The sequence below is a fragment of the Mandrillus leucophaeus genome, unplaced genomic scaffold (assembly GCF_000951045.1).
Source record: "Mandrillus leucophaeus isolate KB7577 unplaced genomic scaffold, Mleu.le_1.0 Scaffold76, whole genome shotgun sequence".
In the NCBI taxonomy this organism is placed as follows: Eukaryota; Metazoa; Chordata; class Mammalia; order Primates; family Cercopithecidae; genus Mandrillus; species Mandrillus leucophaeus.
Window position 1 is genome coordinate 4,846,521 of NW_012108252.1, and position 19,334 is coordinate 4,865,854.

Genomic DNA, 19,334 nt, shown 5'->3' on the forward strand with positions numbered 1-19,334 from the left:
ACCCTCCAGGACACCCGCTCCCAAGAGAAGAAGGGAAGCTCCTGCGTGGTGGGGCTGTTATTACCACTGCCCAAAATCCCTGCCCCTCCTCTGCCTGGCAAAGTCCTCTCATTCTCTGTGGCCTACATCTGTTCACCCTTCCTCTTGGATATCTTGTTCATTTTATCAATAATATGTAGACAATCCCTCCTCCAGACACAGAGGAACCTTTACACTGGTCCTTTAGAGGACTGAATACACTGTAGTTCAGGGGATCACTTGTCTGTGTCTCCCAACAGAATGTGGCAGGCAGGGACAATATCCAGCTCATTTGTGCAACCACAGAGCTCAGCATTGAGTGAGCTCCAAGTCAAAGTTGGCTGAATGGTACTGACTGAACCTTCCCTTTCTTGCTTCTATATACGTATGTACGCATGAACCAAGTGCATATCAGAGTCATATAGCCAAGTGGAAAGTACTGGACTTTGGAATGAGACCAAGTCCTGAATCCTGGCTTTAACCTTTACAACATTCTTAGGAACACCAGTGTCTCTGAGCCTCAGCTTCATCATCTGTAAAATGGTTCTGTTTTATGGCCTACTTTATAGACCAGTGGATGAATGTTAAACAAGAGTTACACAAAGACTGCAGTTCAGTGCCGGGCTCAGGGCGAGAACTGGGTAAACAGCACTTATCGTGATCGGGCAGTGGGAAAGTGAGACTGTGCAGGCCTGAGCCCTTGGCTCTCAGAAGCAACCTTTGATAAGTAAACACAGACTCCCAGCCCCTGCTTTGAGCTGTACCAAAGTGAAATCTGCAGAGTGGGTTCCTGGATGGCCTCCTGTTTTGACATGGAAAAGGGAAACAGGAGGTCCTAGTCCCAACCGCTAAAAATAGGTGATATCAATAGGCTTTGACAGTTCCTTCAGGGCTGGGCAGGGCACTATGGAAACCAGGCCTGGCTCTTTTCAGGGAGCTGGGGATATAAGCTGGGTATGCAGAGCGCCATGCCAAGAGCCCTGCAGCTGCCAACCCTCTGATCTGCATGTCAGGGGCTGGGTGGGAACACCAGTGCTTGAAAGAGGCTCAATTATGGGGCAATGAGCCAATAGCCAAGTGAACCATTCCCTTCCGGGTCCATCTATTACCCTACTGTCCGCAGAAACACCTCCTATGACATCCAATCACCTCCCAGGTCCTGTGAAAATCAATGACCCCAAAAGCCATCTCAGCAGGCTCTCCCCAAAGCCTCTTGTTTAAATTGGCTACGGCTTCTCCCACAGGCAATGCGGGCCTTACGGGTTCCAATCAACTAACGGTACCTTTTTAGCAGGCTCACCCCGGAGGCAGTGACGACTTCTGGTCCCCCTCACACTGCCCAGCTACAAAGAGGAGACCCATACCCATGTCCCGGTTACAAAAATTTTTCTCCTCCATTAATTCTCTGAGCTCCTCAAATTCCCCATGAAATAGATGTTATTACGCTACCTCCACTTTACAGCTAGGAAACTGAGGCCCAAGAGTACGGTGTACTAGAAAGAGCACATAGACTTGAAATGGCAAAACTTGAATTTGAGTCCAAGCTGTGCTATTCACTAAGTGACTTGCCAAGGTCTAAGGGCTTTGGTTTCACCATCTAGAAGATGGTAAAAGAAAGATCTAGAAAGATTTGACAAATGCCTCTCCTCAGGTTCTTTCTGGGGCTAAAAAGGGTTCTAGATTATGTGCCTTGTCCCCAAGAATCACCAAGTTAAGAGGAGGAGGTCCTAAGTCTTAGGATCTAATTTTAAAGTTTAATATATATATAATCTATATATATATACACACATAATATATGTGTGTGTGTATATATACATACATATACACACACATACACATATATATATATACACACACACACACTCACTTAACAAACCCAAGGCCAAACAGTCAAATGGCCACAGAAGGCAAAATAAGATTCGCATAGAAGAAAAAACACTTTGCGAGTTGAGGACACGCTTCCTGAAGGGTGAGGGGGGGTCATCTGAGATGGTCTTGAAGGATGGCTTTAGTTTAAACAGGTGAGAAACAGCAGAAGGAGAACAGCACAGGCAAAGGCACAGAGGTAAGGGCAGGCATCATCAGACCCAGCCTGTAAGGAGTCCAGCTCAGAAAGCAACGACGGGAATGACTACAGGGTCCTGGGAGCTGCTGCTGCCACACAGCTCTTGCATTTTCAGAGCCGGAGGCAGATGAGGACCCCTGCCCTCCAACCTGCTTTTGCCTCACGTTCGTAGAGTTGGATGCTGGAAAGGTCTGAGAGCCTGAGCATCTGCAGGTGTCTGGCCTGGGAAAGCCGCCTATATCCCGCTGTGAACACCCCTCCTGCTGCACCGTGACAGGGCACTGGCAGGCGGCAAAGCCTGCCAGCCAAGTCAGCAGAGGCTCATGGCAAAGGCCTTCATAATGGAGTCACAGACTTGGCTTTCTGGGAATCTGAGTGGCTAATGAGGGGTCACTGGGGATGAGGACATGCTGCCAAGGCAACAGGCATAGGTTCTAATGGCAGAAATGAAAGATACCTTCTCCTTTCTAACTAGAGAAGGCATTTGGAGCAGACATGCCAACCTCCCCTTTAGACTCAGAATGACTGAACATCAGAATTGTAACTTTTCTTGGAGAACAGGTCCAAGTACCCCATTTTACAGATGAGGAAACAGAGGCCAGAGGAGCAAGGTAGCCTATCTAAAGCCTACCAAATGAGTCAGAGGCAGAGCCAGGAACGAGGTCCAGTCTGACTTCTAGTCCAGGGCCATAGATATTCTGAAGCCAAAAATACCACATGCTTTAAGACACACAGGAGAAGGCAGAATCAAGAAGAGTTCCAGGGAAGAAGAGGGCTGGAGAGTGGCAGATGCTGGAAACAGGTGGAGGATGCTGGGGACAGAGAGAGCTCTAAATGTGGCATTCAGGAAGCAAGTGGAAATAGGACTGCCGCTGCAGGTGTAGAGAGTTGATGGAGAAGTAGGCATGCTCCCTTCATGTAAGGCAAAAAAAAAAAAAAAAAAAAGATGGACAGAATTGGAGGTGTAGTGGAAGAAAATTCAAGGAGTTTTAGCTGAACAACCGCAGTCTTCTCAGCAGGTGAGGCAACTGCTGGAACAAAGTCTCCGTGGGGACTGGACTAAAGGTCGGTGCTCAGATCCAGACATGGACCTGTCGAGTGGCCAAGAGTCAATCTGGGGCCACTGAGGCTCAGGGAGCAGCTCGGGGGCTTGGACTCTGCTGAACCTGTGATCGGTGCTGATGCCAGAAGGCACGACTGTAGCTCTCTCCAGCAACGCCTGGCAGGCTGGGACAAGCCGCAGAGGAAACAGATGGGCCTGTGCGTCAAGGGAAGGCCAGGGGACAGTCACAGGGGCAGGAGAATCAAAGGCCAAGTGAGGACACAGGTGAGGTGCCCTAGGCCTGGCTCGGGCTGGGAGGAAGGCCAGCGCAGGAGGAGGCTGGGAGGGAAGAAAGGGCAGAAGGAGACCACTGTGGGCCAAGCCCAGAGGGAGAGGAACTGGGAAAATGGAAGGAATCAAGGGAGGTTATCCTGGAATGGGGACTGGCAGAATTCTAGATCCTGGAGTGCGGGTGGTGACAGGACCCATGGGAATCTATGTGGGTCTTGTCAATCTGCTCGAATGAAGCCTAAATGACAGGAAACAGTGCCCAGAATATACAGGAGGGCCAGTAACTTCATTCCTAAGGCTACCCAGAGGAAGAGAAAATCTGAGACACCAAAGTCCTCGAGGGATGCGAAGGACAGTCATGAGGTCAGAGGGTAGGACACTGGTCGGCCCAACTTCATAGGAAGCAGAACTGGACTGAGAGGTGGAAAGGGAAAAGCTGTTCTGCTCTTCTCCCGGGCCGGGTGGGCGGAGTGAGAGTCTCTGGCTGAGAAGTGAGAAGGAACCAGGAGGGTTCGAGGAGGACACAGTTTGAGGAGGACACAGTTTGGGGGTGGGGTGCGGTGGCATAACAGGAAGTCCTGAAGATGCAGAAGAAGTGGCTGAGGTTGAGGGACACGTCTGCACAGGGACACCCAGTGGGAGTGTCCACCCCAGAGGCACTGTAGCCAGGATGCATTCCCATCCAGATTCCAATCTGTCACCTGAGGACTCAGCATCTCACAAACATTCTCCAGTAGACCTAATTCCCAGGCACCAATTTTGTACATCTTCACCTTACAAATGTCACATCTCACCTGACAACTTCCAGATACAATCAGGAAGTATCTGGTAAGTATCTTCCAGTAGACAGCCTTAACCATTATGAGGAGCTCCAGGTCTCCAGCTCAAACATCCTGACCAGGGAACCCAGCCTTCAATACACTGTCTAAAATAGTGCTTCCCCTTCCCCCCGGCTACCCCTTCCTCGCCTTTATTTTTCTTGACTCCTATTACCATCTGGCATATGACATATCTATGTGCACTGCTTTATCCGCAACGCTCAGCACAGGGCCCAGTGCATAATGGGCACTCCATAAATAGATTTAGATTGTCGAATAAATTATCTTTGAAACCCCAAGCTAGATTTTGCTGGGAAGGGGAACTATGAAGTCATTCCTGCTTTTAAAAACAGTGGGTCTGAGCTGTGTGGAGTTCACTCATTCTAACATCTCCACTGTGAACAGTTCTGTCTCAGGCAAAGCAAGTAAAGAGCTGACCTAACACAGCCCCCTGGAACCTGCAAGATGGTTCCCGGCAACACCAAGACCTGCTCCGACCCCATCCACCCCCAACCCCACTAAGCCTGGCTGGCATTCAGCTCCATTCACAGCACCTGCTCTCCACCTAGGCAGACTCTGCAAGAAGATGGTGGCGCAGCTTCTTCTGCTGGTTAAAAACAAAAGCAGCACCATTAAAAGAGTTTCTTTCTTCTCTTTTTCCTTTTCTTTTTTTGGAGACAGGGTCTTACTCTGTCACCCAGGCTGGAATACAGCCACTAGGGAGGCTGAGGTGGCAGGATTGATTGAGCTCACTGCAGCCTTGACCATCCAGGTTCAATCGATCCTCCTACCTCAGCCTCCCTAGTAGCTGGGACTACAGGCACACACCACCATGCCTGGCTAATTTTTGTATTCTTTGTTGAGATGAGGTTTTGCCATGTTGCCCAGGCTGGTTTTGAACTCCTGGACTCAAGCAATCCACCTGCCTCAGTCTCCCAAAGTGCTGGGATTACAGGCATGAGACACTGCCCCCAGCCTAAAAGAACTTCTATAATGATGTTTCTTCTTTCTACCTTTTCTAGAAATGTGCTTACAATGCATCCCTAATTCATCCCATTCACATCCTCTCCTGGTTACTGGCCACCTCAAGGGTGAGGCATCCTACAGGCATTGTGACGCATGGCACTTGGGCACCACAACCACCATCCCAATGCCTGTTACTGGCACAGTATCACAGTTTTACTCCTGTTTTTCTCTACCCATTTCTAGCAACTGTGGATGTGCAATTAGCAATGAAAAGCCAATCTGTTCTGAAATGAATCAAAGCAATAACTTACCGCAACCTGGGCAGAATCGAGGAACTGGAGGCCAAAGTAATCTGTTTCCACAAGGTCCAAGTGATACACAATCTGATCAAACAAATCCTGGCCTTTGGCATGTTTCTGAAAGACAATTGGGAAGATGAAAAAACTTAGGGTGAGACAGCTAGATAAGAAAAAAAAAGGTTAAAAAAAACTCCATTTCTCTTTGTAAACTGCATACATGTCAGCACACACAAATTTTTAAATTAGTAATTAGTTTGATTATAAGTGTAATACAAACTCATGATTAAAGAAACTCAAATGCCACATAATAGCATAAAGTTAAGAATCTAGATAACCCTGTTAACTTCTGCTAGTCTCTTTTTACAAAAAGAATACTTTTTGGATGAATACCTACATGGGAAGATAAGCTTTGCCAAAATCAGACATGCTTGAAGAAGGGTATAACAGGGCCTTACTCTAGCATAGTGAAAGCTGGGCTGTTTCTCAATGCAGGCAACCTTACTTAGGAAAGAAAGCTCATCCTCTGAAATCGGCTCTTCCAGCCTTCTGATTTCACAAAGTAGGTAACCAATTCTCAGGGACACCCAAAGACCTGCTGGAGGCCACAGGTCATGAACCAGGACTCAAACTCAAATTCCAGGTTCATGCCAAGGTTTTAATGTGGCATGCCCTATGTGGTATACACATGGGGCATGAGCACAAGAAAGCAGTCAGAGAAACAAGGGGTCAAGTCCTGCATCTGCCACTTGACTTCGTACAAGTCACTCCTCCTAACACTTCTATTCCTGACCCTGTAAAATGGGCCTCAGGATACCTGCTCTCCCCACCTCTCCTTGGGAAAACTGAGAGAGAGTTCAAATGAGAAACCACTGCAAGAGTACTAAAGTCTTTGACAAATGAAAAGGCTTCCTAAAAGTCACCCAAGCAGAGCAGACATGCTTCTCAGATAAAACGACATCATTGTCAATGGATCCGAACACAAATATGTTTAAATCTAAGTGCCATAATCACAAAGAAAAATAATAAACCCAGCTCCATACGATGACTCCAGTGGCAACTCCTTATTATGGAAACTGGTAAAGAAAGGGAAAGAATCCAGCACTGACTCTTCCTTTAACTGCAGCACTGGGTAACCTAAGAGTAGACGGCAGCATATGCAAAAATTAATTCAAAGTGCATCAAAGACCTAAATGTAAGAGCTAAAACTATAAAACTCTCGGAATAAAACATAGGCATAAAGCCTCATGACTTTGAATTAGACAATGATTTCTTAGCTATGACACTAAAAGCACAAGCAACAAAAGAAAAAATAAACTGGACGTCATCAAAATGTGAGACTTTTTTTTTTTTTTTTGCTTCAAAGGACATCGAGATGTGAAGAAAGCGCAGACAACCCAGATGGGAGAACACGTTTGCAAATCTAGACTTTTGATCTAGAATATATAAAGAACTATTACAACTCAATAATAAAAACACAAATATCCAATTTAAAAATGGGCAGAGGTTATATATAGCTAGTTCCCCCCAAACATACAAATGGTCAATAAACACATGAAAAGATGCTCAGTATCACTAGTCATTAGGTAAATGCACATCAAAATTACAATCAAATACTACGTCACACTCACTAGGATGGCTATAACTAAAAAGGCCGGGCACAGTGGCTCATGCCTGTAATCCCAACAATTTGGGAGTCTGAGGTGGGCGCATCACTTGAGATCATGAGTTCGAGACCAGCCTGGCCAACATGGTGAAACCCCATCTCTACTAAAAATACAAAAATTAGCAGGGTGTGGTGATGGGCACCTGTAATCCCAGCTATTCAGGAGGCTGAGGTGGGAGAATCACTTGAACTGGGGAGGTGAAGGTTGCAGTGAGCCGAGATTGTGCCACTGCACTCAGCCTGCGCGACAGAGCGAGACTCTGTCTCATAAATAAATAAATAAAAAGACAGATCATAACAAATGCTGGAGAAGTAGAAACCCTCATATACTGCTGACGGGAATGTAAAACTGTGCAGCCGCTTTGGAGAACAGCCTGGCAGTTCCACAAATGGCTAAACATAGAGTTCGTTACCACATGACCTAGCAATTCTACTTCTAGGTAAGAGAAATGAAAACATATGTTCATGTAAAAACTTGTAACAAATGCTCACAGCAGTATTATTTATCATATTCAAAGGCAGAAACAACCCAAATATCTATCAATTGATGAATGGCTCAACAAAACGCAGTATAACTGTACAATGGAATATCACTTGGCCGTAAAGAAGAATGCAGTGCTGATACGCGCTTCCACATGGACGGGCCTAGAAAACATTATGCTGAGTGAAAGAAGCCAGATACCAAGAGCCACCACACATCAGATGATCTGTTTATAAGAAACCTCCAAAGTAGGGAAACCTATAGAGCCAGAAATTAGATAAGTGGGTGCTTCGGGCAGAGGGGTTTGGGGGATGAGAGCTAAGGGGAGTACGGTTATTTGTGAGGGGGAAGGGGGATTTAAATGAAATGTTCTAAAATTGGTTGTGGTGACAGCTGCACAACTCTGTGAATATACTAAGAGCTGCTGGATTGTACACTTTAGATAGGCAAACTGTATGACATGTGAATCTAAATAAAACTTTTAAAAACAGTAGGTCGGTGGAGTTTTTCTTTATTGAAGTATTTCAACAAATAAATGAAGAAGAAATAACAGAACTGCAATATCATTACTTTGCAACCCCTAATGGGTGGTAGGCTCTAAGCACTGAACATCAGTGGCTACTAACATCACGACAGGAGACAACCAGACATTACGTACCTCCTGATAAGAACACACCATCACCTAAGATGTAACCTTGCTCCCCAACCTCTCTCTCTGCAAGATTTGGCCTGTGAGAACCACTCAGGACAAATGATCTCATTTCTTTTCTTTTTTTTTTTTTGAAATGGAGTTTCACTCTTGTCGCCCAGGCTCGAGTGCAGTGGTGCAATCTTGACTCATTGCAACTTCTGCCTCCTGGATTCAAGCGATTCTCCAGCCTCAGCCTCCCGAGTGGCTGGGATTACAGGCATGCGCCACCAAGCCCGGCTAATTTTTGTATTTTTAGTAGAGGTGGGGTTTCACCATGTTGGCCAGGCTGGTCTCAAACTCCTGACCTCAAGTGATCTGCCCACCTTGGCTTCCCGAAGTGCTGGGATTAGAGGCGTGAGCCACTGCACCCAGCCAAATGATCCCATTTCTTTAGGAAAGAGAAGAGATAGAGGGGATATCTACAGATTAAAAGAGATGTAAAAGACGTTTTTCTTTTTATTTTTTTTGAGATGGAGCCTCGCTCTGTCGCCCAGGCTGGAGGGGCTGGAGTGCAGTGGCGCGATCTAGGCTCACTGCAAGCTCCGCCTCCCACGTTCACACCATTCTCCTGCCTCAGCCTCCGGAGTAGCTGGGACTACAGGCGCCCACCACACCTGGCTAATTTTTTGTATTTTTAATAGAGACGGGGTTTCACCGTGTTAGCCAGGATGATCTCGAACTCCTGACCTCGTGATCGGCCCGCCTCGGCCTCCCAAAGTGCTGGGATTACAGGCGTGAGCCACCACGCCCAGCTAAGACATGTTTTTCTTAAAGGCTAAATGAAACTGCGACGTATAAGGATGCACACTTGAGTGATAAAACTAGAGAAGAACAAGGAAGTGGCCACAATAAAGTCAGGTAATTGTTGATCTTGTGGCAAGGTTACACTAAGGGTTTCTGGGCGGTGGGCAGGGTTCTCCCCTGACTGTGTAGTGGTACCAGGATGTCTGCCTTCTCGTAACCCAGTAAACTGGGTACCTTTGTTTTCTTTGTGCAGCTGTATTGTGTGACACACACAACAGCAATAACACAAAGTAAAAACAAAAAATGAAAACTGCACCATGGGATTACAGCCTTCAGGCTCTTTCCTTCCTCGATATACTCCGCCAAAGGCAACAGGTCAACAGAAGCAGAAGGCAGGATGTGCAACTGGAGAAAGGAGGCTGGGGGGATGAGACGGCCTCATCTCTCCACCACAGGGACGCAGAACTATGACACATCAACACTCCAGAATACTGCTCAGCCATTATAAAAGACAATTATGAATATGAGATAAAAAACAAGGAAAATGTTAACGACAATGTTAGGTAAACAGACTTTAAAGGAATAAGCAAGCTGTGATTACAACTAAATAAAAATACATATGTGTTATGTACATAGACTGCTTGATAAAAACAGGAAACTTGCTAAAATGAAAATAGTTGTACAGATGCTCCTTATGATGGGATTACATCTCAATAAACCTATTATAAGTTGTAAATGCACTTAAGGCCAGGCACGGTGGCGCATGCCTGTAATTTCAGTACTTCGGGAGGCTGAGGCTGGAGGATTGCTTGAGGCCAGGAGTTCGAGATCAGCCTGGGCAACAAAGCAAGACTCCATCTCTACAAAAAAGTAAAAACAACAACAAAAAAATTAGTTGGGCATGGTGGCATGTATCTGTAGTCCTAGCTACTCAGGAGGCTGAGGCAGAAGGGTCTTCAACTTGAAGTTTGAGGTTGCAATAAGCTGCATTGTACCACTGTGTTCCAGCTTGGGTGACACAGCGACCTTGACTCAAAAAAAAAAAAAAAAGAAAGAAAGAAAGAAAGAAAAGAAAAGAAAAAATGCACTTAATACATCTAACCTATTGAACATCATAGCTTAACCCAGCCTACCTTAAATGTGCTCAGCAAAAATCATTGAATGCAAAGCCTATTGTGTAATAAAGTATTGAATATCACACATAATTTATTGAATAACGTACTGAAAGTGAAAAACAGAATGGTCGCATAGGTACCCAAAGTATGGTTTTCACTGAGTGCATTATTACTTTCACACCATCATAAAGCCACAGAATCCTTAGTTGAACCACTGTAAATTGGAAACCATCTACATTAGGACGGAGCACAGAGAAACCGCGGGTGGCTCTGTTCCCAAGTTTTTTTTTTGTTTTAGACAGGGTCTTGCTCTGTTGCCCAGGCTGGAGTGCAGTGGCAGGATCATAGTTCACTGTAGCCTTGAACTCCTGGGCTCAAAGGATCCCCCTGCCTCAGCCTCCCCAGTAGCTTGGATTACGGGCATACCCCAGCACATGGGCTAATTTTAAAATATTTTGTAGAGGCGGGGTCTTGCTATGTTGCCCACGCTGGTCTTAAAAGTGATCCACCTCGGCCTCCCAAAGCACTGGGATTGGAGGCGTGAGCCCCCACACCTGGCTTCTCCCCAGGTCTGAACAGTGATCTTCTGGCAGTTGTCAGAGACCAAATACAATTTCTTAAAAATCACCATTCTGGTACTTTTCCTTCTTGACCTTAACAACCTATCCTTTGAGTATTTTTTTCCCTATTACTATCCATCGCTACTGGCTCTACACAATACCTATTATCATGGCTCCAGTGCTTCATTAGAGAATCTGCTAGTGGGACAGAACTAGTTAAGAAACACTTTTAGAAGCAGGATGTGGCAGAAAAATTGGGCCAGGAGGAAGTAAGAAACCTGTGCTCTAGTCCCAGATGCACCACCAACTGCAACCCTTAAGCAATTCACAATTTCCCCAAATCCATATTGCCAACCCAGACTTACCCTGCAGCAGCAAATCTGCATGGTGCCCTGAATACACAGGGCCACCAAAACTCAAATGGCCCCAGATCCAACCTGTTCCCCACCTGGGTGTCTGTTTTGGTTCCGGGCTGACCATCCCATCACTCACAGAGTATTAACTGACCATCACAGTTCTACTTATGTAAAATGAAGAGGGTTAGCCTAAGTTTCTGTCTAGGTCATTCCACATCTCACTTTTCTGATGTTTCTAAAATGGCTCTTAGTGCAGAAGGGGCTCGAGGTGGAGGTTGGGGAAGGGATCTTTCGAGGGGTGGCAGGTCCCTCCTGCCATGCCAGACGCTCACTGAGCTGCCTTGGGGTGGAAGACAGCAGGGGCTGGGGGATAGGTACCATCTTAACAACTCTGATGCCTTTTTTATATATCTGTAATAGCACCCCCCCATATGTCCCCTAAGTATGTTCTTTGTTTGCTACCTTCTGCTGGAAGAGAGAATTCCTAATAGCCCTTTCCAGCTTCAAGAATAATCTGGTTGAATTATGAGGGCTGGAATGGAGGGGTCCTCCAAACAGGGGATCCCAGTGGGTTACCAGGTAGAATGAAGACAAGGTGATTGAGGTCACTGCCCTTGAAACCACCATCTCTCACTCCTCCCAGCCTGCAGTGTGCCCTCTCAAAACTAAGAAAGCTCCAGGTAACTTACTTTGCCTGCACTGCCAGCCTGGACACCTCACCTGGGGCAACTCCTACAATTCCACAAACTGCCATCTCAGGCTTAGCCCAAACATTCCGTCTTTCAGGAGCCTCCTCAACTCTACTCCCGCCCCCGGAGAAGTAAATGCTCCCTCCTCGGCATTCCTGTAAGCAGGTGTGTGCCTTAAGTATATACACACTCATCACACTGTACTGCAGCTGCCCGTGCTCCTGTGTCAGAATCCTACTTCTGACTGAGAGCGCTCACTCCCTGAGGACAGGGACCAGCTGTGTTCATCTGAGTACCCACATCTCTAGTCCCTCTATCCCCAAAGCACAGTGCCTAGCTGGCACACAGCAGGAGCTCCATAAATGACTATTTTATGCAGGGGTGGGTGGGTGGATGGATGGATGGATGGATGGATGTGAATGGAAGGATGGATAGCAGCGGGAGCGGGGTAAGGTCGGGGGCCAAGAAAGAGATGTTTTGGATGAGCCATGCTACAACACTGACAACAGACTGGTGATGCTCTACCAGCAGCAGGCCTAAAAAAGAGGATACACTCATTAAAATCTTTTCAAATTAAGTATTCCATGAACAAGCACTGAGGGAACCGTGTGCACTGCCAAGGCTGTTTACCTAAGCATAATTTTGTTGCCATTATGCGACGCGCTGTCTAGTGGTTATAATAGAAGGTGGGTTACTGTGACAAGCCTGGAAAGCCATTTCTTGTTGCCTTATCGTTACCCAGGTTTCCCTCTCTGTGATGAATTCATCCACTTATTTAACAAATATTTGCTAATTGCTCATGAAGTCCCAACCACCACTCTGGGTGTTGCGGATGCAACTCATGTTACTCCCTCACTATGGGAAGCCCTATAGGAACTAAAGGAAGTTCTCTCTGAACAAGTACTTCTCGAGGGGCCAACTCATCCAAAACAGGGTTGAGACTCAAACCCAGAGATAGCAACGCCACTTCCCTCCCTGCCTTCTTAAGCAGAATGTACTGAATGTAACAGCTAAGTTGGGATCCCCATTCTGAAATGCAATAATGCTCCATCTCCTTCCAGACTTGTATGGTGAGCTGTTCCCAAACACAGCAGCCTCCAGAGAGCTCCTACCTTTGAGTTCTTGCATTGATGTTTTCTAGTTTTTCTGCCAACACATTAACTTTTCACAAAGACCAGCAACTGGTGGTTTTGAGTCAGTCTATGCAGCAGCTCCTTCTGATGACATGAGCTAAAAATAACCCAGCTCATTAAAATCATGTGTAAAATAAGAATACACAGTTGCCAGTGTAAGACTGGGATGGGCAGGCAGCCAGCAGGAGAAGGGATGGACATTGGGATATCTTTGCTGGCCAGCCTGAGATTCTTATTTTGCTTATTCACTGGTTCCTAGCTGTGCTCCTGATAAGGGAGACTGCTGGACAGTTGATGTCTTAACCGCCCCCCAGAATAAATGAACTATCCTGACCTTCTTAGATAAGATGCTGCTGACAATGGTCTGACTGCAACCTGACCCAACTGCAACATTAACAGGTAATCTGGTCCTGGAAGAACAAAGAAGATAGACGCCAACCCATTCAAATCTCATTAGTCTCAATAGCGTAAGATGCCAGGCATCCCAGGCAAGTTTGAAAGGAGGAAATAAGCTGTACGTGAGCATGCCAGTCGGATGTATACATCCTACTTGTGAACTGAATTGCAAAAGCACGGTGCCTATGCAGGCAAAGTGATCTCAGGAACCATCTCCTTGAGGGTAAACGTGGCTCTCCTCTATCTACCTGCCCCACATCCATCAGATGGGCGTGTCTTTCTTTTTTGAGACAGGGTCTTGTTCTGTTACCCAGGGTGGGGTACAGTGGTGCCATCACGGCTAACAGCAGCCTTGACCTCCTGGGCTTGAGCAGTCCTCCCACCTCAGCCTCCCAAGTAGCTGAGACCACAGGTGCACTCCACTATGGGGTCCCATTATGTTGCCTAGGCTGATCTTAAACTCCTGGGCTTAAGTGATCCTTCTACCTCAGCCTCCCAAAGTGCTGGGATTACAGGTGTGAGCCACCAATCCTGGCTGGTAAGTCTTTCTGTCGCCAGCTTTGCGAAGGCCATCTCCATCACAGCTCAAGTCATGTGACGTTGTACCTGGACTACAGCAACAGGACCCCCAAGTGGTCCCATGCTACAGTTTGAATAATGGCGTCCCTCCACATTCAAACATTGAAAACTAATATCCAGTGTGATGGTATGAAGAAGTGGGGCCTTCAGGCCCCATCACTAGGGGTCTGCCCTCAGGAATGGGACTAGCACCTTTATAAAAGACATTGAAGCCAGCAGCCTTGCCCCTGCTGCTGCGTGAGGATGCAGCAACAGGGTGCTAGAAACGAGTACCTCACCAGCCACTGAATCTGCCGGCTCCTTGATCTCGGATATCCAGGCCCCAGAACTGTAAGAAAAAGTTTCTGGGCCAGGCATGGTGGCTCACATCTATAATGCCAACACTTTGGGAGGCCATGGCAAGAGGATTGCTCGAGTCCAGGAGTTCCTGACCAACCTGGGCAAGACAGGGAAACCCCATCTCTACAGACAATAAAAAAAATTAGCGGGTGTGGTGGTATGTGCCTGTAATCCCAACTACTCAAGAGGCTGAGGTGGGAGAATCACTGGAGCCCAGGAGGTTGAGGCTGCAGTGAGCTGTTCATGCCACTGCACTCTAGCCTGGGTAACAGAGCAAGACCTTGTCAAAAAAAAGAAAACAGAAAAAGAAAAACAAGGAAAAGAAGGAAAAAGAAAGGAACGAAAGAAAAGAAAGGAAAGAAAGTTTCTGTTGTTTATAATTAACCCGATCTAAGGTATTTGGTCACAGTGGCCCAGAAGGACTAAGACACCCACCCCGCAGTGGGCCCCTTCTGACGCCCATCTTCCCTGTGTTTGCCAGAATGCTCTTTCCGTAAACACAGCCCTTGTCTCAGTCACTTCTCTGCTCAAAAAACATCCACCAGGGAATGAAGTGCAGGTTCCTCAGCCTGGTGTCAGGGACTCTGCACCCACCAACCCTGCCCAACCTAATTCAAGTTTTATCCCTCCGAGGACCCTACATGTTCCCTGGGCTCTGGTCAAACTACGAAGCGTGTTGTTCTCCAAATACAAGGCCCACGCCCCCATGCACCGCAGGCCCCACCTCTCAGGCTTGGCTTGTGTCCTTCCTTTGCCTAGGATGCCCTTCTCCCGCACCCCCATTCCTTTCTCCACCTGCAGCAAGCCAGTCTCCAGGGCCAATTTCAAGTAACATTCTTCATTATTCAGCTTCCTTGTTGGCAGCACCCTGCCCTATTCAGATTTGCTTCTCTGCCAGCTGACATTCTGAGGCTCAATAAACATAAACACTAATGTTGATTAAGGAGAATCCTCAGTTCCTACAACAGTCTTCAAACAACTCACTTTTCAGAAGCCTGATCTGCCTGGTCCAAATCCGTCGGAATTCTCTGTAGCTGGCCAGGACCTGGATGCAGAACCCTGTTATTCCTGTCATCCCTTCCAGACCCCTCGTCTGTCCTAATGCACACTAAGACATTGATGTTTTGGAAGCCATATCCCACTGTGGTCTATCCTTGTGGCTAACAAAATGCTATGCCTTTTATGTACAAAATGCTAACAAGTCCTGGGTTAAAAAAACAACCAAAATAATTGTAATGATGGTTTCTAACCCCAAGTGCAGGCTTTGCATTTGTTCCAACTAAATTGCATCCTATTTAAATTGGCCTATGATCTATCCTATTAAAAACATTACAAGTCTCAGTTTGTCATTCCACTTATCAGTGATTGATCCCTGTTTTACAACACGTGGGAAATCTGCTAAGCAGGCCTGACGTGGGGACTGGTGGTGCTGAGGTATCTTTCATTTCTTCTACAGTACCCAATGGCACCTGTCCGATGGTAACTTCAACCGCAGGCATGACTGCACACAGTTGTACCACATGGGGCTGTGCCCTGGGACTCTGTGAGGCAGAAATGGTGGGTTGGAAACTAGTTCTACCACTTCTCTAGCAGTATGACCATGGCCTTAGGCACCTCCAGGTCTTGGAGTACTCTCATCTGCCCTGTCACCCTTGCTAAATCATGCTAATAATGAAAACGCAAGACAGCAAATGAGCATACACTGTGCACTGTGGTGTTCCATACAAAGGAATTATTATGACTTTCATCGAAACCTATTTCTCCCACTTGTCCACAGGAATAACATGGTGTGCTTTTTGTCAGATGCTTAATAAAAATAGAGCTATGTGAATTTTAGTAATTTCGCTGAAAGAAAAATCGAGGTTAGTCCAGTTTGGGGACTTTTGTAAACCCATGTTCATCTCTAGAGATCAATTCCTTCTTTTCCAAGTCCTTAAACACCCCTAGTTTAAATCGCTGTTCCAGAGGTCCACCTGGGATCAGCAGTTGGCTTCCCAGCCAGCAGTTCCCAGAAGGCACCAACCTCAAGGCCTTTTTCAGCTATTTCTAGGAAGTGTTGATTTCATGATTAGTTACCAGCTCTGCCCTCCCCCTAATAATCTGCCATTTTCTATAAGCCTTGGCAGGAAACTACCCATATATATATATATATATATATATATCTCACACACACACACCCCACTAAGTGACCCAGGAGTTCCCACTGCCAACACTGCTAAGTCGTCATAAACAAATATAAACTGTTTACTCTTGGACATCATAAATACAAATCTCTGAAATTACCAAATAGGTTATCTTTATATTTCATCACGAGTAGGAAATACCATCTCAGCCATCGGCAAGATTTGGTGACTTCAAACTAGAAAGCGATGATGCAAAGACCATGCAGAAGTGTCCCTGGTCTACTGGACTCACGGCCAGGCTGTCCAGCTTATACATTTCACCTCCCAGTTGAAGAGTGCCTCCATGTTACAAAGGTTCCATGACTCCATTTTGCAGAGGAGACTGAGCCTCACGGAAGTTACGTCATCAATTCATACCACTTGTAAGTGGCAGAACTATAATAGGGGCCCAGACTTCCTGATTTTTAGGACAGAGTTCTTTCTATCTCATCCCACTACCACTCTAGCCATCTCATTCACCTCTTTAGCTCCAAGCACATACAATATGCGTTGCAAACAAGAAATATTTCTTAAGCCCAATTTAACACTTAAATACTGAAAGCCTACTCCACGTGTGGTCTTGGCTAGGGTTGGGATACAAGGCCACATACAGTCCAACAAACAGATCTCACGGTGGGGAGGCAATTCCCAATTCCCACTTAGTCTGAAGGGCAGGAAAGCTGCAGCACAGTGAAAAGCAGATTATTTGCTCACAAACTAACACACAAGCCAAGACACTCTAGTAAGGAGGGACGTCAACAGTCTAGGCGGCTCCTGGAAACTCAATTCTGGTAAAACAGAGCACATGTTATTAATTTCCTGACTTGCCTGGCTAACAATCTCTTAGAAATCAGAGGAAGCAACAAAACAACAGTCCTTCATTTTGATCAACAAGGAAGTAAGAACAATCTTAGAAGAAAGCGACTGCCTGTCATCTTGGTGTGCGAGTCGGTGAAAGGAGGCATTGATGATCAGTTCCACGGATGACCAGGGTCCTCCTCACTCCATGGGCAAGGAGCTTCCAATGTGCTGTAGGAGGGCCAGACAGACAGATTCTAGGCTTAACTGTTCCACCACAGAACCACAGCTGCACTGGCTTCGACTCATGGAGAGATCAATTTAAAACACCGAGACTTTGTGTAGGGTTATTGATCAACTATTGATCAGCCTCTGTTCCAAGCCGATAAACTGTCCTTAGGCCATGCTGTATTTAGATCTCTGCAGATTCAAAGCGCTCATTTTTTCCCTTTAACAGCACCTCCTTCACAGGGCTGCTATGAGGACTGTGTGACCCCACTGGTCACATTCCTATGAACCCTCTTTCAATCAACATAGAATACCTAACATCTGCTAAGGACCTCAATTCCTGTCAACCTATAGCACTGTCCAAACATGTCTAACACTAGTGATTCAATAGTTTAAGAATGGGTTTCCCATTTATTCCTCAAGACGCTCACTAAAACCAAGGATACCTGAAGTTACTTGATTCTGGCTGCCCTGAGACTTGGTTTCACCCATCACTTTTTCTGGTCACAATACTCGCAGATACATTGGCTACTATACTATCCCTACTGACAGGGACATTAACAAAATACCAGGCTGCCTTCCTAACACAAAGGTCCACTGGACAAACTTCTTTTAGAGTTTGTACTGGGAGTCTCCCACTGTTGCCGTTATCATCGGGCAAGGCAAGTCATGTAAACTGTCACAGTGCTCTTTCCCTGTAGAGTCTGCTCAAATCCCTCATGAATGGGAATGGGGAGGCAGAAGATACCCTGAATGACCTCTAAGGTAGGTGCCTCCCATCCCAGTGTCTTTCGTCTTACACCAAAAGACAAGCAAATACATGGGGACTTAAAAGTACCAGGTGGCCAAACACCTAAGGTGGCAGTTTCAGTGTTACTCTTTTAAACTGTGGAGCTTACAAACATGGCTGCAAATTCTCTGACACTCTCACCAAGAGAGGGGGTCTCTGCCCTTTTCCCCTGAATCTGGAAAAGGCTGGCACTGCATCAACCAAATCAAATATGGTGTTAATGATGTTCTGTGATTTCCAAGGCTAGGTGACAGTTCTCCTGGGAAGCTTGCTCTAGAAGAGTCAGCTACCATGTGAAATGTCTAACTACCCTGAGACTGCCATGTTTAAGAGGCCACAAGCAGGTGTGCCAGTCAACCATCCCAGGTGAGCTCAGCCTTCCAGCAATCCCTTTCAAGACACCAGACATGTGAGTGCAGCCATTTTGGACACTCCACACGAGCCCACCTTCCAAATGAGTACCCCTTGGTTAACACAAGGAGGAGCAGAAGAATCTCCCAGCTGTGAGCCCTGCTCAAATTCTTGACCAACAGAACCTATCATGATAAATGTGGTTGTTTCACAGCACTAAGCATTGGGGGAGTTTGTTATGCAACAAAAGATTACCAGAATGAAAACCACATATATACACATATGCAGTGTGTGTGCATGGTATTGTATGTGTACATAAAAGATTTTGTATTTACGATGTTTTTCATAATTTAAAAAATGTTTCTTCTTAGGACATCCCCACACCATGACGTTAACTTAGGTTTCATTTGCTTGAAGACAAGGAAGCAGAATAAGCATATGCATTCTTTTTTTTTTTCCTTGAGATGGAGTTTCATTCTGGTTGCCAGGGCTGGAGTGCAATGGTGCAATCTCAGGTCACTGCAACCTCTGCCTCTTGGGTTCAAGCGATTCTCCTGCCTCAGCCTCCTGAGTAGCTGGGATTACAGGCACCTGCCGCCATGCCCGGCTAATTTTTTGTATTTTTAGTAGAGATGGGGTTTCATCATGTTGGCCAGGCTGGTCTCCAACTCCTGACCTCAGGTGATCCACCTGCCTCAGCCTCCTAAAGTGCTGAGATTACAGGTGTGAGCCACCGTGGCTGGAAAACATACACATTCTT

At 46.3% G+C, this 19,334-nt stretch overlaps 1 protein-coding gene across 1 annotated transcript in view; it reads right to left on the reverse strand.

Annotated features, from left to right (window-relative positions):
- Nucleotides 1–19,334, reverse strand: part of EPB41L4B (erythrocyte membrane protein band 4.1 like 4B) — a 179,941-nt gene that overhangs the window by 133,781 nt on the left and 26,826 nt on the right. Inside the window, exon 2 of the mRNA XM_011966377.1 lies at nucleotides 5,512–5,616. The gene's annotated coding sequence lies outside the window, so the exon portion shown is untranslated. The remainder of the gene's footprint in view (nucleotides 1–5,511; nucleotides 5,617–19,334) is intronic.